The sequence below is a fragment of the Anolis sagrei genome, chromosome 2 (assembly GCF_037176765.1).
Source record: "Anolis sagrei isolate rAnoSag1 chromosome 2, rAnoSag1.mat, whole genome shotgun sequence".
NCBI lineage: Eukaryota > Metazoa > Chordata > Lepidosauria > Squamata > Dactyloidae > Anolis > Anolis sagrei.
In genome coordinates, this window is record NC_090022.1 from 124,305,916 (window position 1) to 124,328,208 (window position 22,293).

The 22,293-nt window shown below is 39.1% G+C and overlaps 1 long non-coding RNA gene across 1 annotated transcript in view; it reads left to right on the forward strand.

The window, feature by feature from the left end:
• LOC137096404 (uncharacterized) overlaps positions 1-22,293 on the forward strand; it is a 61,847-nt gene that overhangs the window by 28,651 nt on the left and 10,903 nt on the right. The window lies entirely within an intron of this gene.

The window sequence follows — 22,293 nt, forward strand, 5'->3', positions numbered from 1 at the left end:
ATCAAATGCACTGGAAGCATATCTTGTCTGTGATGGACAGTTTTTTTCTGAATGTGAAGAAACTTCTTCAGATTTCTGCAACATTGCCAGTGTCAACAGCTACAAATGAAAGGTAGTTTTCAACTCTTAAACATTTGAAAACACAACATACATAAGCACAATGGGGCAATAAAGACTGACTGGATTGTCACTCTTGATTGTCCACTGAAGTTTAGCGATGGAGTCTGATTTCGGTCATTGACACAGTTTTCAAGTGTTTCAAACAGGCATTGTGATATTCTTTTGTAACAACTAAATTACTAATTAAGAGTCATTTTCAAGTTTTTTTAGACTTGAAACTTTGTAGCTAAAATAGAAATTTGATTTAATTAACTCTATATAAAATATAGAATGAGTAATAGAATTTAAATTATTTTGTGTTATGTTTGTCTTCATAATTCACTAAAAAAATGAAAATTGTTTACTCCCCACCCCGAATTTGTTTTTCTTTCTATTGGCCTAGTGCTACCCACTTTCTCTGGGTTGCACTTTCAAATGGAAAGTGACAATAATTGCCTCTGAGACTTTCATAAAACCACTTACTGATTTTCTCTAATTGAAATAGTTAACACTCCAAAGAATGTGTACATGGGGTGTATAAGTGCATCTACATATACAATATCTACATATACAATAGAAATGCAGTTCTTCTCACATATGTTAGCTCTCAGGTGGTACTTTTCAAATTAAATTCATTTCAGTGACATTTTGTAATTAGGTAGACATAGCCAAAGTGTGGTTTCCATGCCATACAACAGAGCTCTTTGCTGTCATGGCATGTGGGATATCATCCTATTTCTAGTGGCAACCAAACTGCTACTGTGGGTATTAGTAAAATGACTGCCTTGCCATTTGCTATAGTGGTCCCAAATGAGATGCCAACCTTGGAAGTGGGCCAAGGAATTGCCCTTGTTGGCTGCCCTCCCATTTTGTCCTGCTGAATGATTAGGTGATTAGGGCTTTTATGAAATCCAGCATTTCCCCTACTACCCCTTCTTTCTCTGCCAAGCTTAAGAGAATTAATAAGTTGTTTTGACATAAATAAAATCTAGATTCAATGTGAAACGTAGCCAAGAAAGGTTCAAATACAAGAACAAGATTGAGGACTATTTCAAAGAAATTAACTATCAAATGTTACTAATTTAGCACATCTCACATTGGGTAATCAGTGACTTAATTGGAATAATAATAACAGCTTTATTTATATCCCACCCCCTCTCCCTGCAGGGACTCAGAGCAGCTCACAACAATATAAAATCACAAAATACATAATAAAACAAAATAAACATATGACCAACAATAACCCATTATAAAAATTAATCAAAGTGTAATAGACAAAAAGGTAGACAAAAGACAAAAATAGACAAAAAAGACAAAATGCTGAAAACAATTTCAGCATTTTCACTTCCCAGGAAAAACTCTTGTCTAGAAACAACTTATGAGACCTTTCCTTTTTCAGAAGCAATGGATGCCAAACAGCAGGCTAACAGCTGGGAAGCTTGCCCTAAATGGTGGGTGGTTGCTATTACAAAGGGGAAGAGAATATGATCTGGATTTTAGTCCAAATTTAAAGTAGCCTTTCAAGGTCCTGAAACTAGTTTGCATGTAGGTTTTAGCATTTTGAATATCTCTTTTAATGTTCAGACTAAAACCTACAGTAAATTCACTATACCACCAGCTACATATTCCCTGTAGTCACCTACGGATGTGAGAGCTGGACCTTAGGGAAGGCTGAGCGAAGGAAGATCGATGCTTTTGAGCTGTGGTGTTGGAGGAGGGTGCTGAGAGTGCCTTGGACTGCGAGAAGATCCAGCCGGTCCATCCTCCAGGAAATAAAGCCCGACTGTTCACTGGAGGGAAAGATACTAGAGACAAAGTTGAAGTACTTTGGCCACATCATGAGGAGACGGGAGAGCCTAGAGAAGACAATTATGCTTGGGAAAGTGGAAGGCAAAAGGAAGAAGGGCCGACCAAGGGCAAGATGGATGGATGGCATCCTTGAGGTGACTGGACTGACCTTGAGGGAGCTGGGGGTGGTGACGGCCGGCAGGGAGCTCTGGCGTGGGCTGGTCCATGAGGTCACGAAGAGTCGGAGACGACTGAACGAATGAACAACACATCTGTCCTCATCAAAAGGTAAGTGGGAGCTTTGTGTCACAGTATGACCAGGCACTTGCTTAAAATAACACTTAGGATCTATGCCTTATTTAAATAATAGCTAGCTTGGGTACCTAATGATGCCTGGGTTATTTGAAAAAGGCATTGTTTGTTTGGGGGTGTTAGGCAATATCATTTAGTTAATTAGTAACACTATTTATTAGAAAAAAAGCCAGTTTTTGATTTGTTTTTTTAATTAATGCTCCCATTAGAAAATACATAAGGATGTTAGGTGAACTATAATTCCCAAAACTGTGGGTCAATCCTCCCCAAACCAGGCCTGAATGCACAGTTGGCCATCTGTGTGCCAAGTTAGGCCCAGAGGACATTGGCGGGGTTTGGGCTCCATGTTCATGGTGCCCGCTGTAACCTGAAATGTCCTTGGAGGAAAGGCTTTTGGTGGCTCTTCAATACCGTGGGTTATAGCTGTTCGTGGATTATGGGCTCGGCCTCATGTAAGCCGCACCGAGTCCCTTGGGGAGATGGTAGCAGGGTATAAATAAAGTATTATTATTATTATTATTATTATTATTATTATAGATAGATTGATAGATATATAGATATAATTCAGGGGCCTGTTTAAATTACTAATACAGGCTCAAAGATTCCTTCCCCAATTTACTTTTTCTTCCCTGTTATCAATTTTTGGTTTAAATTCTTGTGGCCATCCAACAGTACTATGGGAATACTTCCTTAATTTTAAATGTAGTAGTAAAGTGCCTACCCCATGGCTTGATTCAGGTCCCATGCTCAGTTCCAGCTAGAGCTATAAACAACTTTCAATGTATACTTGACAGCGAATGTTGAATTTTCAGCTTTATTTTCCCATCACATTACAGTGACTGAACACGGATCAACATGTACTCTCATCTTACACCATCATAGGGGAATGAATTACTGTGAACCTAGCCTTTAGCTTCACATAGATGGACAATTATTAGGAAAGCAAGAAATTTTATTTTCCCTTGTGCAGATGTAGCCAGGAATGGAATTAAAAATTATGGCTGGCTGCCATGGCAACAGAGCCCCAAGATTTGGCCTTGCAGAAGGGTGGGCTTGGATAGGGTTTTCCAATAGGCCATTTCCTCCCGCTGAAACAGGAGGAAGACCTGCCGTTCATAGCAGGGATAAAAATTTTATGAAGCTAAATCTAGGCTGTGTTTTAGTGTCAGTCAGCATTAACCCACAGCATGAACACATAAATAATTGAGATTTCAAAAATCCCAGTGCTCCATATTAGAGACATTGAGGGTTAGAGTTCTTCGGGCCCAGAGTATCTTGGGTGAATTCTGTACAAAGGTTTCCGAAACTTAGGGTATCCTGACATGCAACACAGCAGGTCAGCTGGGAATCCCTCCCTTTCCCACTGCTTATGCCATCTTTCCACATTTCTTGAATTGTGTTACAAGCAGCCAAAGCAGACCCAACTGTACTCGGGAAGAATAGATAAGTTGAGAGGGTAGGCATTTTTTTTAGGGAGATCTCCCCATACATACTCTACGTCAAAGAGGAATTTGTAAACCAAGGAGAGGAACCAGCCAAAAGGGATGCTGGAGCTACAAAGTTTAGCTGAAAAACTATCCTGCGAGTGGCTCAGGGCTGTTCTGAGTAGCTCAGGGCTCCTTTGGATGTCTTCAATGATTGCCTCTTCATATGGTGGAAAAATATTTGGAGAATTAAAAAGGTTGTTAATTAGGCCACCAAAGCATCTAGCAAGTTCAGGTGGTTGGGACTGGAGATCAAGATTCATAATAAATTGAATGGAATGACAGGTTCCAAGAATATTAGGTATAAACAATAGGTTATATTGAAGTATCATGTGATAAAGCGAGGCTTGAAAACATTTCTTAGAAGGGAGCAATTTGCATCAGAGAAGGGGGGAAGGGGAGGGGGAAGGGCTTGACTCTTTCCATACTAATCCATTTCCTATTTGATGCCACCTTTCCCATGACTTCTTTTACTCTTACCAGTGATCTGGGCTAAGACTTTTCAAGGTCAGATGGAACTGAAGCCTCAGACTGGTGGGACACTAAAGCAAGGGGGGACTTTCTAGGATTATTTTCCCTTATCTTTTCCCTGATGAAAATCAAAGAGTGAGAATTAATAAACTTCTGTTACTTGTGACTGTAGTTTAACATGCAATGTGATCCTTATTGTTGATTTCCCCCCATAATAAATAGTTTTGTCTTTGACATTCTAGCTGTAACAATATTTAAATGAAAGTAAAGATTTTTCATTGGGCCTCACTCTGTCTCTATCAAGGTTCATAATCAGTAGATTACTATTAAAAGACATAATCATTGTTATGACACGTTCCAGTGGATTAACTGAGTGTTAATTCAAATTAACTCACAGAGAATGGTTGATATTAGAAAGCTCGATTTCTTTTGCAGTCTCTACACTAAATTGGACTGAAGACTCTAAAGGCACAAGATATTGCAAGCTAAGCAAGCTCAGCCCTGGTTAGTACTTGAATGGGGGACTGTAACTGAAATGAATTTCAACTAAAGGATATTAGAAAACCACCTCTGAATATTTCTTGACTAAAAAAAACTATATAAAATCCCTATAAGAATAGGCAATTTTAAGGCTTCCACAGCCACTTCTGCCCATGTCAAGAATGCAGTTCTAATCCATGTTTGCTCAGATGTAAGCATCAGTGAGTTCAATGGGACAGGCATGTTGTGATCCTATAAACCAGTGGTGCTCAACCTGTGGGTCCTCAGATGTTTTGGTGTCCAACTCCCAGAAATCCTAACAGCTGGTAAACCGGCTGGGATTTCTGGGAGTTGTAGGCCAAAACACTTGGGGACCCACAGGTTAAAAACCACTGCTAGAAACAATGCCCTAATAGTAAGTATCATTGAACTTACTTGCCTTATTTTTGAGTTGATATGTGCAAATTTTCCACACAAGAATCTTGCATAATGCCTAAATGACTTCACTTTAGAAATATTTGAACACACAGTTGCCCTGCAAGCCACTTCTATTTGTTTTCTTGCTAACTGACCTATAATGAATAATGCACATAATTAAAAATGCTGTGGGGTTGCAGTTGTTATTGCTCTTGCTGTCTTTGGTTTTTCTCTCGTACAGAGAGGCTTGTAAATTCTGTTTCTTTCCAACAACTGGTATTGCTTCTAGAGATATCATTTCTATCATAATATTTATGTTCAAGGGATCGGAAATAGTTATTCAGAATTAGAAAATCACCCTCAGTGCCCCTTGTAAGCCTCTTAAAGCCCTTCTCTCTGCTGCTCAGATCTTCATAGAAAATCTAAATAATATTTAATATTGAATTATCATAGGTAGAAATCATAATCCATTTGCTTGGAAACCAGTGGGAGAGTAGGCATAAAACTGCAATGTGTTGCTGGTGTTGATCTATGTTTTTTATTAAGTAATTTTCCCCATCAGTAATAAAGATGGCTTTCAAATAATCTTTTGATAGAGTGGGTTTAGTCCATTTTACTATCACTATCTCCTTAGTTTCCTTGACTCTTTAATAGAATGACAAAGAGATGGAAGTTTGTCATGAAACACATGGCATATACTGAAAACACAGAAGAGGAGTATCCTGTCCATGTTCCCTGCGAAATAATGAGCCATGCTGAATTCAGTGGGAGTTACTCCCTCATAAACTCACAAAGGATTGCAGTCCAAACATTCCATGTGAAGTATGATTTTAAGATGAAAAACCTAACTGAGCTTGTTACATAGTCCAACTGTAGCCCTCTAAATATTGTTTGCCTACAGCTCGTAATAGCATTGTCCACTGCATAGCCAATTCTGAGAAGCTGTGGAAGTTGCAGTCCAACATCTGAATACTCTAATGATGGCCAAAATTTATAATCCCTGCTATTAGCATGCATTTCTTGATGGGTTTTCTTGCTTGGGTTTGCTTCAACCCTCAGATATACCCATTAATCCCATGCATACCTTCAAATGACGAATCACAAAGCAAAGCATCTGTCTTTGCAACATGCAGAGGTGGGGTCTTTGCCCTCTCTCCCTTGGTGAGAGGGGGTGGAGTATAAATAAAGCTTTATTATTATTAAAAGTAGGAGCTGTTGTCTTTTTCCACTTAAGGGAATAACCACTTCTAACCATAGACTCATTTGTACCGATTTAGCTCTGAAGAAGCAGGTCCAATCTTGTATGCACTGTACAAAACCAGACCCAGAGACACTTTTTAGGAAATATGTTGAAATGTTGAGAAGCAGAACTATTTTTTACATTCAGAAATTTTTTTAAATGTGAATGAAGCACCCGTAAACACAGATAAATGATTTGCTAAAACTCTTTGTTTAAACTGCCTAACAGAGATTAGGAAAACAGGAAGTTTGTGTGCCTTCAAGTTGTTTCTGGCTGATGCTGACTACTGGGAAAAGGCTTTTCATTTCATTCTTTTAGCCCTTATAGTACAGTTTTTCTCTGGAGAAGATAAAAGCCAAAGAATCATGCAGAACAAAGCTATATATAATAAGCACACATATATGAAATGACCGTGAAGACACTTGTCCTGAGACATAAAGGTAAGAGTCACAAGACTAGAAGGCAATATGATAGCAGTCCATTAGGAATACTTTGGCAAGTGCTTTCTCATCTGTGGCACTGTTTCAGGCCTCATCAACAGCAAAGAAGAGACTTATAGCCCAACAATGACTGAGGTTAATGAACGGAATCATTAGCAAATTACAAAATTCTGCTAATGTATTAGGGAAAAAGATTGTGAGGATTTATTACCAATCACCTTTGGATGCCTGTTTTAATGCTACAGGGACAATTAACTTGTGGTTGGATTTGCTCCCATCCTACCACACCTTGTTCATGCACCCCCATAAAATAAACCATTACTGAAACTGTATCTATTGTAAATTGTGTGATACCATAGTCAGGAAGGAAATCCCTGCATGTATTAATTAGGAAAAAATGACGTCATTTTTAATTTTAAGAGCAAGATTTAGAAATTGAATTTTAATAGAAAGGCAACTACAGAGGAAGCACAACCTATCATTCCAGTTTTGGAAATTAAGCCTTGACTCTTAACTTTTGTGATGGCACCTTTATTTTTTAAAAGACTTTGTGGAATAGCATGATTTAGTTAAAAGGGTAGGGAGCCAGGAATAAGGCATATGGATTGCACTGAATCCTCCACTTACCACATTCATCTCAGCCTTACTAGTTCATCACACTTGAGAATGAATCTACTTTAAATCTGGTTTCTGCCTCCTGCAGAATTCTGGGGATTGTAGTTTAGTGAGGCTGTTAGATGTCCTCCCTAAACTACAAGCCCCAGAATGAGTTGCCTGAGTTCTGAGAAGGGCGGCACACAAATACTAGGGCTGGTCAATTCGTTTCGTTAATTCGTAATTCGTTAAAAAATTCGTTAATTTTTGAATTACGAAACGATTAAAAAACTTATTTTTAAACCTGGAAGTGTTTTTAAATATCGAAACGGCAGGCGCCAAAAAATTTTGTATTTCCGTCCATTTCGGAAATACGTAAGATGGCCGCCTGGCTTGCTGGGAGCTCTCCTCTCTCGGCGCTGGCTGAGCAAGCGAGAGGGTGAGCGAGAGGGCGAGCGGCGAGCGAGAGGGCGAGGGCGAGCGGCGAGCGAGAGGGCGAGTGAGAGGGCGAGCGGTGAGCGAGAGGTCGAGGGCGAGCGGCGAGCGAGAGGGCGAGTGAGAGGGCGAGCGGCGAGCGAGAGGGCGAGGGCGTGCGGCGAGCGAGAGGGCGAGCGAGAGGGCGAGGGCGAGCGGCGAGCGAGAGGGCGAGTGAGAGGGTGAGCGGAGAGCGAGAGGGCGAGGGCGAGCGGCGAGCGAGAGGGCGAGTGAGAGGGGGAGCGGCGAGCGAGAGGGCGAGGGCGAGCGACGAGCGAGAGGGCGAGCGAGAGGGCGAGGGCGAGCGGCGAGTGAGAGGGCGAGTGAGAGGGCGAGCGAGAGGGTGAGCGAGAGGGCGAGAGGGAGGTCTCCTTCTCTTTCTTTCATTGGCTCAATGCTGTAGCATCCTGGGAGTTGTAGTTTGGCAGCCTGGGAAAAAGAGCCCCTCCTGGAAGGAACCCATCCTAGCGAGAGGGCGAGCGGCGAGCGAGCGGCGAGCGAGAGGGCCCGCCAGAGTGAGTGCCTGCTTTCCCTCAATAATAATTTCTCCTCCCTATTCTACTAAATTAATAATTAAATTTAAAAAATATTTAAAAAATATTGGAAAAAAAAGGGCGCCATCTTTACAAAATGTTTTGTAAATATTTACGAAATTTCGTAAATACCGAACTTTTTTTTTTGGAAAATTTTGTAATTATTTTAAATATCAAAACAAAAAAACACCCCAATTACAAATCGATTTTAGAAACAAATTTTTGCGTTGTTACCCAGGCCTAACAAATACAGTAAATAAATAAATAAATGTGCAGGAAGCAGTAACAGATTTAAAGTGGATTCATTCTCTAGTGTGATGAAGTACTTAATGTCCTGAGTCCACGTTATCACTCAGTTATAAGTGGAAATTGGCAATGGGTTTTATGTCGGTCTTGACAAGAACTATGGAAGGTGCTATGCCTTGTTACCTGTTGTTGATTGTTCCTTTAGAGCAGATGCTTACCCTCCTAAGAGCTTTTGAATTGTTGCAACTCCTGCAAAAATAATAATTTGACTCCCAAGATCTTATTCTAGGCCTCTTTAGAAAAGGAATGGATCTGGAAACCACTTTCTGGTTCTTTTTTTTTTTTTTAAAAAAATCTCTCTTGGATTCAAAATGTCCCAGGAATGGCAATACATGTACAGAAATGCCCCTAGACTCCTAGCTGGGGATTTGGACATTTATTTTTAAAGGGACGGAGGGAGAATTTTTGTGTGTGATTTCTGGGCTACGATTCAGAAAAGATTAATTCTTGTGATATATACTTATATTATTATTATTATTATTATTATTATTATTATTATTATTATTATTCATATACTCAATTCACAGAATTGGTGAAAATTAAAAATAAAAGGTGATAAAAAGAAAAAATAAGCAGGAAATAAGGAGAATACATGGATATATTAAGACAAACTAAAGTAAAGTAAGACTAAAACACAGTACTGTAAGACTAAACTATGATAGTAAACACTAAAAACACTCTAACTAAACGGTAGCTGACTAAAATACAAGAGAGACCTGATCCTTTTCCACCCATTCAAACTGTAATGAAAAAGACAAAAGTGATAAAAAAGGAAAAATTATTTTCATACCATTGTGCAGATTCAACTAACTTGAATTTACTGAGATTGCTAGTAACCATAACCAACCATAGATCATACTATGCCAGATTTCTTATAGCTCAAAAAGTCTATAAAGAGTTTCCAATCTTTAAAGAAATCTTAAATTGGATAATCTTTAGAGATCCTCATTAGTTTGGCAATTTGGGCAAACCCAGCAATTTTAACAATCCATTCTTCTGTCCTTGGTGCTTTGGTACTGTGTTGTGCTGTTCCATATTTTATCATCCCTTGCTTCTCTCCATCCCCCAAATTTGGAATAATACATACTTCCCAACATTTCACAGATAAAAACTGGGACATGTGTGGTCAAGCCACAGTGTGTGGTAAAGATGGCAAAAGTTTTGAATGAGGAAGAACTCACCAGAGAAGAGGGGCTGCTTCAGTCTATTTGGAAGAGTAAGATTCTTCCCTGGCAACTTTTGATATAAGCAGACGATGGAAAGGAAAAGTGGGAGAAGGAGAAAGAAAGAAGCTGAAGAAGTCATATGGCAGAAAATTAATTGGGACTGTCCCGTTTTAATTGGGAAATTGTAGTGTGTGTCTTTAACACATTCTGATATTCATCAAGATCAGATTACAGAGAGGGCTGTTGTCTACATGAACACCAATGCTGTGGCAGTTCAAGTAAAACAGCCTAGAAAAGTGCAATATAGAAAATACATGCAATTCATTCAGCCATCATGAATGAAAGAGTTTCCCTTCACCTCCCTCCATTTCGACGTTCAAAACATGACAGGGGGAGGCCTGTTACATTTATAGCTAGCCAAACATTGAGGCTGCAAACTCAAGCAAGCTTATATACCCAGAGTGCATTGAGCCAGGTTGCAACGTCAAAACAAGTGGTCAAAGTCTAGACATTAGCTAGAGTATTATCTGATGGTAAACAAAACAGTGTTGCACTTTTTAGAGAGATGAATTTTCCACATGTGCCTTTCAATAATGAATTTGCCATTCATTTCGTAAATGGTTGGTGGGCATCAATTTTTGAAAATTGTGTTCTGCATGAATATTTTCATTTGCTGTCTGAAATATATCATGCATGACTGTGCACAGCCTGCTGATATGTTTAGGACCTGAACACTAGTGGGGGCTGGGATGATATTGCGAGGGCTTGACTTCTCTCCCCCTTCTTTTCTTGGTTCTGTACTTCTGTCTTGCTTCTTGCCCTGCCATGTTTTTTCTGTGTAAAAGGAGAAGGCAGGCTGATTCTGAACTATGCAGTAAGGACTTTCTGTTGTTCTGGACTCAAGTGTATATTTTACTTGGCAGATGCTGCTTCTGTACAGATCTCTGAATATGTACTTACCCTGTTTGTTTTTCTTTGAAAATAAAATGCAAAAAACAACTCTTGAGACTTTGGTCTTAGGTCAGAAGAATCTGACTGTGAAAGTAAACTGGTGCATGCTACATGAGAGGAGAAAGATGATCAGCCATATCTAACTAGTCTGTCTGGAGGATATTGTTCTTACATTCCAGGAACTAGCTTCCTGATCATTGCAATCAGTCAAGTTTGAATTACTCACACTCACTGGCAGGCAATAAATGTTGGCAGAAATACATGGAGAGGTGGGAAAGCCACAACTAACTGTTCACAAATCCTGTACCCCTATCCTAAAGGAAGAAAACTGGCAGAGAGATTATTTCGTTGCCATGTGGAATGCTAACAGGCACAGGGGTGACATAACAAAATTGAAGCTCCAGAATATGCTGGAGAAGTAAGAAAGACTGAAGTTTAGTCCAAACCTGACACTATTCAGATGTTTTGGTCTTCAGCTCCCATAATGATTGAGCATTGGCTATGCTGGGTGAAGCTGATGGGAGATTGAATCGAACACATATCAAGGGTACCTTTTATCGATATCATTCTTAAATTCAGTCTATAATATATTCTTTCCAGCCTACAGAGCCATCCTACCTGTACCAAATTTAATTTGCCAGAAGAATTTACATGGTTGAATTACATTTCCTTTACATAATCTGCACTGTACTAAATTACTGGGATGGGAAAACAAAGCTAGCAGAGGGAGCAATGGTACATGTGATGTATTGTAAATATGGGTTGTAGTGGCCACCACATTGTTTGCTTAGAAAGTTCCAAGGAGTGCATGGGATTCTTGTTAGCACCAAAGGATTTGGTATGAATTGGTAAATTGCTCTTTGAGAGGCTATTAGTAGTTTTCTGATTGATTTCAGAGCACAATTGTGGAAAGTCCAGTTTGGAGTGTGGAAGTTAGAATAGCAGAATTGGAAGAGACTAGCAAGGGTATCTAGTCCAACCCCATTCAGCCATGAAGAAAATACAATCAAAGCACTCCTGCTAGGTAGCAACCCAGTCTCTGTTTAAAAACCTCAGAAGAACAAGACTCCATCACACTCCAAGGCAGCATATACCACTGTCAAATAGTATTTACTGTCAAGATGTTCTTTCTAATAGGTAAAGGTAAAACTTACTCCTTGACCTTAAATCTAGTCGTGTCCGACTCTGGGGGTTGGTGCTCATCTCAGTTTCTAAGCTGAAGAGCCAGCGTTGTCCGTAGACACCTCCAAGGTCATGTGGCCAGCATGACTGCATGGAGAGTCATTACCTTCCTGCAGAAGTGGTACCTATTGATCTACTAACATTGGCATGTTTTCGAACTGCTAGGTTGGCAGAAGCTGGGCCTAACAGCAGGAGCTCCTCTGCTCCCCGGATTCAAACTGCCAACCTTTTGCTCAGCAAGTTCAGCAGCTCAGTGGTTTAACCTGCTGAGCCACCAAGAGGCCCATATTCTAATATGTAGATGGAATTCCATTTCACACAGTTTGAATCCATTAATCCATGTCCTAGTCTCTAGAGCAGGGGTCCTCAAACTAAGGCCCGGGGGTCGGATACAGCACTCTAAGGTCATTTACCTGACCTTTGCTCAGGGTCAACCTAAGTCTGAAATGACTTGAAAGCACACAACAATAACAACAATCCTATCTCATCAACCAAAAGCAGGCCCACGCTTCCCATTGAAATACTAATAATTTTATGTTTGTTGAAATTGTTCTTCATTTTAATTATTGTATTGTTTTTAAGTGTTTTTTGCACTACAAATAAGATATTTGCAGTGTGCATAGGAATTCATTCATGTTTTTTTTTTCAAATTATAATCCGGCCCTCCAACAGTTTGAGAGACTGTGACCTGGCCCTTTGTTTAAAAAGTTTGAGGACCCCTGCTCTAGGGCAACAGAAAACAAGCCTGTATCTTCATGTATCATCTTAGCCTTCTCTTTTCCCAGCTAAACACACCCAGCCCCCTGAGCCACTTCTCATAGGGCTTGACTTCGAAGTTAATAGCTTTGTGGAGGTAATCTCTCCTTTTCTCCCACTACCACTCTAACTAGTGCGATTTTTTCAGCACACCCTTCTGAACTAAGCAAAAGTTTATAGAAAAGGCACATTTAAGCTTACTGAGCTAGCTTTTCCTAAACTAGCCCCAATCACCTATCAGACATTGCAACTAATATAATTTTAAACAAATGGAAAAGAATGACTGATTTTCAAAAAGGCACCAAATTTTATCTGAAACACAGATACAGTAGTGACCTTCTGAGTTCAATTCCCCTCCTCCCCAGGGCGCTTCCCTCTCTGTTTTGACACCATTTTATTGGGGGCAGCTTTGCTTGAAGTTCATGTTGAAAGATTGGATTGGATAGTGAATTGTTAATGCTGTAGTTTAGCATGAACTCAGGTTTGTTGCTTGCCAAAAATGCTGAAATGTACATTTCGGAGACAGGATGTTGTATCTTGTCAGTATAAACAGTCCATTGTTGAGAGTTCACAGTCAGGGGAAGGTAATGGAATCTCTCGAGTTAGTTCAGCATTAAAATTCCCCCTTTTAAAAGCCTTTCACCAGAACATACCTTGTGAAATCGTGAAATGAACAGTAAGCAGGAGCATATATGAACAAAATGGACATATATGATTATGCACAATAGACCTGCCTATTGAACAAAATGACCATATATACATAATAATAATCATTTTGCCGAGCAGATCATAATTGGCTGAATCACAAAGATCATCATTCTCTTAAGCATTTATTTATCACTATTCTTAAAATTTGTGAGTCACTTTGACCAGACTGACATGTGCACTCACAATAAAGTGGAACCATTGGACACATTGTTTACAATTAAAACATACAGCTTAAGAAAATAGGAGGAAAAATAAATAAGAAATGCAAAGAAGCTTAAGATTTGCTTAGTTGCAGCTCTGTGATTTCCTCCCTTTCCCTCCCCTGCCTCTCACCTTTCCCCTTTTCAGTCCCACAGCTTTAAAGGCTAATGAGTTAAGAATTGCCCAGGGTGATAATGGGGCTGCTAAGTTTCTTTTAATGATTGGTATGGCTCTAAAAGAGCTAGGAACAAAACTAGAGCAGGCTCCTCAGGAGAAGGGTGTGCTCAGGCACAAAGCTAGGGGGAAAGAGAGGCTTGGGAGAAAGGCGCTGTTGCTTTCACACTGTTAGGTGTTTAAAGGAGGACCAGCCATGGACACAGATGACTAATTTTGGCTAATTGCAACCCGCATGGGTCAAGGCCCCAGAGGCCTTGCTGCTGTTAGGTCAGGGCAACATCCATCACTGGCCTCTTCACTGAGCAGTGGATCCTCAGCTAGCCAGGAGGACAATGAGAGGTACAATGGGAGCCTGAGAGGGCTTAACCCCCTACAAGAAAATCTGATCTTCATAGGAGATAATTCCCTCATATGTAGCTCTCTTTCTGACATGCAGGATGGCCTACTGAGGAGTTGCACTGGGGGAGAGAATAGCTAAGAAGATCCCAGTCCTCGTTGGCTGCATGGACTGTGTCGGCTCTGCTGGTCTCACTTTCATGTTTCTAAGGTTAACAGAAGGAGGGAATTCTGCCTGTTACTAATTAACAAATTAATCAAGGACTTTTAATCCAGGTAGCTATTTCCAGAATTCCTACTTAAAGGAGTATCTCTTTCTATATGTTCTGTCCATGGACTGAGATCTACTGGAAAGGCCCCCTCTGTGTCCAACCAGTGGGAGTGATACATCACGCAAAGACATGGAAGCAGGCTTTCTAAGGCTGATGTTGCACTGAGTTCTAGCTAGGTAGATTGATAGTGGGAGAGGAGGATAGATTACCTCCACAAAGCTAGCAATTTCCAGAGTCCAAACCAGCTATTTCACAGTTATGCCCTGGAATCATGTTGGAAAAGTACCAATGGCTTCTCAAAGGACAATTTGCTAAAGCATAGTGAAGCCAATGATACTAATATGAATCCTACGGGCTCTTTGAAACTGCTGCTATTTCAGGCCACTGGTTGTTGCTCGATGGTTTTTTTTCTATTCTGTTATGTATCTGTTTATTTTAGATTGTTCATGATGCTGTTTTACAAATTTTAATGTGTTATATTTTATCTATGTTGAATGGGCTTGTCCCTATGTCAGCAGCCCTGAGTCCCTTCGGGGAGATGGAGGCGGGATACAAAATAAAGTTGTTGTTGTTATTATTATTATTATTATTATTATTATTATTATTATGTGGGACTTTCTCAATGAACAATGTGGTGGCCATTACAACCCATCTTTTAGAATGCACTACATGTGCTACTGCTTGCTTTGTTCACTATTTTCCCATCGTGGTAATAGAGTACACTCCTACACTCCACCACATATACCACCACTTCCACCTCAAACATTTTTGAAAGGTAAGGACCCATTTCCTCATTCTGGTAACTTAGTACATTGCAGATTGTGTAAAAAAAATGTAATTCAACTGTGCAAACTTTCCTGGAAAGTAAAAATAGGTGCATATAGGCTAATTGTATAGTCTATAAAGGCTGCACTGTAACTGTATATGAGAATGATGTCGATATAAGGTAAAAGAAGGCACATAGCATCATAGAACAGTTTAAGGAATGTTTTAGAGGCAGCAGCTCCATTTTAGCTGATGTGGTTGGTGTGAAATTGAACTCTTAGGAGTCTGGGGCCTCCTCTACACTGCCATATAATGCAGTTCGTAATTGCATTACTTAGTCAGTGTAGACTTGTATAATGCACTTCAATGCAAAGAAACTCCATTATATGAGTCTACATGGACCATAGAATGCAATTTGTAACTGCATTCTATGATAGTGTATATGGGGCCTAAGTTTATGTCTCTATTGTTTTTAACACATTCAGAGACTAAGGGATTCAGAGACCTAGTCTGTGGCAGAGTAAGTATTTAAAAAATAGAACAACCCTGAACCAACTATGAGTAAATGAAAATGGAACCAAGAAATTATGATAAACAACAACGGGTGCATGTAGATTCAAACTGGGCAGTTTTAGGTTCAAGCCTCTCATTTGTCAATTAAGAAAATTGTGAATCTTAGTTCACCATCATGTAAATGGGATTGATGGCAACCAATCAATAAAAAGTTGTTGCAAAGGCAGACTAATGTTGCTTTCTTTTAGGTGCTGAGTTAAAGCATCGCTTTTAGTAAATGACTTTGGGGTGATTTTCCCATTTATATTCACATGACTTTAATTTAGCATGTTTAGTCTTTTTTACTTGGTGATCTCTTTAATGAGCTTTCATTTTATTTTTCATTATTTTACCACTTATACCTGAGAGTGTTTTAAATTACTTGTATTTTTGTAATTGCATGTTGTTCTGAGATTTCACATCAGAGTGTGGAATAGGAATATTTTAATAAATAAGTTTCTAGTCTCTTCAAACCCCCTTTGAATGCTAAAATAATTTGTGACAGAACGAGTGGGTGAGGAGTTGCCACATGATCAATTTACATTGGAAACATCTTTATTTGAAATAAAAAAGCCATTTTGACACATCTTTGGAGGGCCAAGAAGAGGAAAGGAAGTATATAAAATAAACTACTGGAGATCAAATGTCTGGTTCATTTTTTAGATCTTTGCTTTGGGCTTTTTAAATTGGTCATCACTCAGGTCCTTCTCTCTGTGATCTCCTTGTAAAGATGTAAGTGAGAGGAGATGCATGGTAAGGTTTGTCTTCCATTGAAACAATCCATGAAGACCATTGTCTCAAAACTAGTGTTGAAAGGGAAACTGGTATTTTAATAGGAAGACAAGTAGTTCTTTGTTCTGGTTTTTCCCTGCTAGATGTTTTTCCTTTGGGAATGTGCTAAAACACAACTGATGGTGAAAAGAACCCTGGGATTTATTAACTCCAGCATGTGCCTACGAGGAAAGAAAACATCAGTCATATGTGGAAAAAATAGCAATTGCATATTATAATTTCCAACAAATTCTAGAGCTGTAAAGGAGATTTGTAGAAGTCTATTAGAAATGTAATATCATGGATACAAAATTATCATCCAGTGGCATATTCAATTATATTTAGGATTCCAATCAGACATTTTAAAATCTCTTAGACTGCTTAAATGTTGTATTGGTGTGCATTATAAGAAGCCCTAATTTTTTTTATTTATATCTGACCTTTTCCCAGTTTGCACAACTTCATATCTACCAAGAGGTTGTCAAAAACATAATTTCATAGGCAACACAATTTCTTGTCTGTTTAACTCTAGTAATGAGCAAAGCAAAGCTATACATGTTTATTCAGAAACGCATATTTGTACAGATAAACAAATACAATGTTTATGTGCACATTAACTAAATAAGACATAAATAATGTTTCATGCTTTCTCTCTCTGCACATCATACAGAATTGCAGTGGCATTTCTGCATGGGAAAAATGAGTCAAATGACATCTAGAGAAGCTGTCAAAGATGAAGTAAAGAATGCCATAAATACAATAGGAATGCAATTCTTTGCTAATTTTCTTCTCAAAGGAAACAATGGGTAATATGGGCCATTTTCCTTTCACAATAACCAAGTCTTTGACAACTGGATTTTTTGATAGCTATTTGTATTTTGAGGCATAATCTATATATATATATATATATAAAAGCAATGTAATTGTTTTGTACAGAAAGTAAACTGAATATTTGGAAAACTGCATTTTCTGTTTAGAAACGTTATTATGTCCAAAATATGTGCAAGGTTTGTGTAGAATAAGCTTTGAATCCAAGAATTCAGGATTTGTTTCATGGGGTTTTCTTGATGCTCATTAAATGTATTTTCAAATCAATTTTCAAACACTTTGAATATTCTTTCTATTCCTATTAGAATATAAGCATTATGTGAATAACAATCAAACAGTGAATATACTGTATCTGTCAGCTGTCTGTGTGTGTGTGTGTGTGTGTATATATATATATATATCTGCGTATATACGTGCATGTGTGTGTGTGTGTGTATGAGAGAGAGAGAGAGAGAGAGAGAGAGAGATCTTAGGATTTCTTTTGAAATTTGGGGGCAATATTTTCACTGTATACCACAATACACATGCATTTTCTTGGTGCTAATTGACTGAAATCTATGGAACTACTTCAGAGCAAACAATTGGATGAAGAAGTAATTCTGATTTTCTAGGCCTGAATATACTTATCCATCATGATACTGACAGATGTCTTTCATGTGGAACTTGCTATGAAACCTGAACTTTTCCTGGTTGTCTCATGTGGTTTTTGAATTTTTTTATAGTTTTCCTTTTTTGAAAGTATCTGCTTTCAATCCCCTTTTAAAACACTTCTGGAAAATAAGAAACACTGAAATGTAAGAACTGTACTGTATTTTTCTCTCACTCTCAAATGCTGAGGGATACTTTGATGGATTTCAGAATATTTGTCACAGGTTGTGCCTTCATTTCATCCCTTCTGCCTGCTCTGCATGTAACAAACTTGTTTAAAGTGTGAAAGTATCAATACCAAAAGATTTTTTTAAATCCTGAAAATGTTGGGAGCTTTGCTGTAAAGACGCATATGTATCTCTTTTTTCAACTTACAAAGTCCCACTGATATGTAAAAAGAAAACAAAATCCTCCCATCATCAATTTTTCAGTGAGTTTAGAAAACATTGGCTCACCTTATAGCCATCTGTAGCTGAGAAGAATTCAACACATTCAAAATGTTCTTTCAACATCTAACTCTAAAACTGCATTTTAAAGTTTTCTAGATTTAAACAGCACTGTTAGAGCTGCCAGCCAAAAAAGTCCTGTGAAGCATGAACAGAGTTCCTTGTAGTGACTTGGTAGTCAAGCGTGCTTGCTTTGAACTCCCCACTTTGCTCACACTTTGAACTACAGTTTGGATAACCCAGGGAGTTGCTGATTGAGAAATGTCGAGTATAGTTTGAGCTATGTTTTGTGCATGCACCTCTGCATTGCCTTTAATATCAACATGCCTTCTGAGGGCTTTTTTTTAAAACCTCCTCCCATTTTTAATTTCTGGACCCATGGTCTCAATAATGGCACCATGTTTCAGAGGAAAAGTCCTGTTTCTATGGAAACAGGGAGTGAGCCTTCCCCAACTGTGTCAAGGAACCTGAGATGGCATCCATTAGCACAGTGCCAGGAGCTACAATTGATCTATTGTCAATCCACACTCAACCCAAGGCTATCAGTCTTCCCATTTGTGGAAGTCAAAGCTAGAAAAGGAAAAACCCACTCATTTGGACAGAGCAGGTAAAAGTTAGACTCATGAAATGGTTTTTGAAATATGATTTTTAGCAAAGTCATTCAGTCCAAAGATGCAACACAGGCTAGCCTTTCATTTTGTAGGATGCCTCACGTTGTGCTATTTGACATCCTCCAGTCTCTGGAGGGTATCACCACTAAGGGCCCTTCCACACAGATGTATAAAATCCACATTGAACTGGATTATACTGCAGTGTGGACTCTGGGCCCTTCCACACAGCCCTATATCCCAGAATATCAAGGCAGAAAATCCCACAATATCTGCTTTGAACTGGGTTATCTGAGTCCACACTCAGATAATGAGGGATTTTCTGCCTTGATATTCTGGGATATAGGGCTGTGTGGAAGGGTCCTATGACTCCCCTTCTACACTACCATAAAATCCAGATTATCTGGACCCATGGTCTCAATAATTATCAATCACATTATCTGCTTTGAACTGGAATATCTGAATCTACACTGTAATATAATCCAGTTCACAGCAGATAATCTGAATTTAATACAGTGGTGTAGAAGAGGCCTAGGTTTCACCAAACAGATGATGAACCTAAAGTGCTCTTTAGACTACAAGCCCACATGTCATCATCTTTATTTATATACCATCCTATCTCCCCGAAGGACTCAGGGTGGTGAACAACAAAGTCAGCAAATATTCAATGCCGTACAAAAGAAAAATACATAAACAAATATAACCGTACCACCTACAACATATAGAACCCAACTAAAAACATCACAAAACATTCCAGAAGACTGCTGCAATATATGCAAGTGGTAGGACTACTTTTCAAACTGACAAGAGTTCCCTCTCCCAACCTGGTCTGAATAAGATTTTTATGTATCTTCTGTCATGTTCCTGGCAATCTCCCTGATGCCAAAATCAACATCAGCTTTGAATGAATTGCTGAAAATTGTGCAGGTTCCCTAGTGGGCAACATTTGGGACCTCAAAGCCAATATATGGTTGGGAAAATGGTATGCCTCTCAGATTGCTTGAGTATCTCTATTGTACTGTAGTGTTATCATCCACTTTAACTGCCTGGGCCTGAGACACCCTGGGACAGGTAATGGGGAGGCTCCAGATTTCCTATGATGTTGCCATGGCATTTACTGGGAATCATGGCACTGCAACTGTGTGGTGCGGAAGAGACGAGAGTTAATCTTCATATATTTAATTTTAGGTAACTGTTTCTAAGTTGTTATTTTTGATCTATGCTCAAAGTTTTTTCTTAAACGCTAGTTTGTTGCTGTCTGTGTTTTGGCCCAGACTAGTGGACATTTTCATTAGCCAGTGCCACTGTTAGCTACTCCTCCACAGGCAGTGAGTGCCTCCTCTACTTGCATTCCTACTTCAAAACTTTTACTTTTTTCCCTTCCTCTTTATTGAAAGTTTTCTGTTGTGCCTACTGGATAAAGTGTTCCCACCATTACCCGTGCACGCACAATTCCTCCAACCAGCCATACTGCATAAAGTGTATGCCATTATTTAGAGCCGTCTTCCTTTGTTGAGATTTCTGGCAGCTATGGTGGATCAGTACAATTCAAAGTGAGACATGAAATTCCAATTCAAACTTCTGGGAGTTGGTAGCCATCTTGGAACCTCAACACTTCATGTGAGGGTCAAATGGCAGGGGCTTCAGAGGCAACAGTGATACCCTATTGAAGCTGAAAGTTATTTGCATATATATATGGGTATGCACATATCTACGCAAACCCACAGTGTTTATGCTGCTAACAAACTTCCTATGTATTTTCCTCAAGTCTGCACAAACACAAATATCCTATTTAATTGGGTTTTTAAAAAGAAATTCCACTGACAGTTCAATGCAGCCTTCCCCAACATGATGCTCTGTAGATGTTCGGACAACAACACAACTATTCCCCATTCCTCACTGACCATGCCAGCTGGGGGTGATAACTGTTGTAGTCCCAATAATCTTCTAGACCAGTGGTTCTCAACCTGTGGGTCCCCATATGTTTTGATCTTCAACTTCCAGAAATCCTTACAGATGGTAAACTGGCTGAGATTTCTAGGAGTTGTAGGCCAAAACACCTGGGAACCCACAGGTTGAGAACCACTGCTCTAGATGATACCTTGCTGGAGAAGGGCAAATTACCAGACTAATTGTTTGTACTGCCTTGACTTCGAAGTTATTTGTAAGATTAATAATAACATTCTTTGGGTTTATTTTCTTTGATTTCTGAATTTTGACAACCATAGGGGAAGGAGAATTGGGGCAATCTCTCATTTTATGGAGTCGGGACTCCCAAACATCTCATTTTACAGCTTGAAAACTCCAGCGAACCCCTTGAACATTGAACTAACTCAATAGTGTTTGAGGCTAGAAGGGGGAGGACAGAATCTCCTTTAGGACCCAGGCTTGCTCAGAAGTGCAGTGCATTTATCTTTGTTTGTGAAAAGTAGTAGTATTTTAAAAGGCATTAAGCATGAAGTGATTAATCAAATGGCAAGAATAGGCCTTTAGGGTGCTCCAGAGAGTCTGGAGAAACACAATTGAGAAATGATGCTTTCTGCTCTATTGAAATGCAAATTTTGGTACAGCACTGGCTCTTCAGAACAAGAGCCTGCATGTTACTTGTTTCTGGGAATACCTGATATATATATTCTGTCTATGTGCCCATTGCTTTCCTTCTAAGCTTTGGTTTAATGGAGGAAGTATAGCATTTACACCTGAACAAAAAACAATAATTAACTGAGGGATACCCAGCAAAAAATGAGACACAGTCTGGAGCAACCAACAAATTGGTTGTCTGTTTTTCTTGTTAGCAATATTACCTCTTCAGTGTGTCCTTTCATTAGCCCAGGCCTCCAGCTCCAAAGCAAATGAAATCATCTTCAGATATGAGGCTGACAGCTGTCAAGAACTCAGAGTCAACATGATTTTGTCTTGTTGATGCTATTAAAAAAAGAATAAAAATAGAGGAGACAAAGGACTTTTGATTGCTGTTATAGCCTGTACTCAGTTGAATTGCTTCTCTTAAAATCCCTAAATGTTGTTGTAATAGCTAGGATAGATGGCAATAGAAACTGCCGTTTATTACTGTTGAGTGAGAAGACATTAATTTCATTCATTCCATAATGAAGAAATAATATTTTGTCTTTGGGGTACCCAAAGGATTTATAATCAACTTAAAATTAATGAGGGTTTGAGTGAAGAATTCATACAAGAAAAGTCTAAAAAATTATCTAATCTACACTGAAAAATTAGGGTGATTTTTTCAATGCTATGGAATCCTGGGAGTTGTAGTTTAATTTTTTT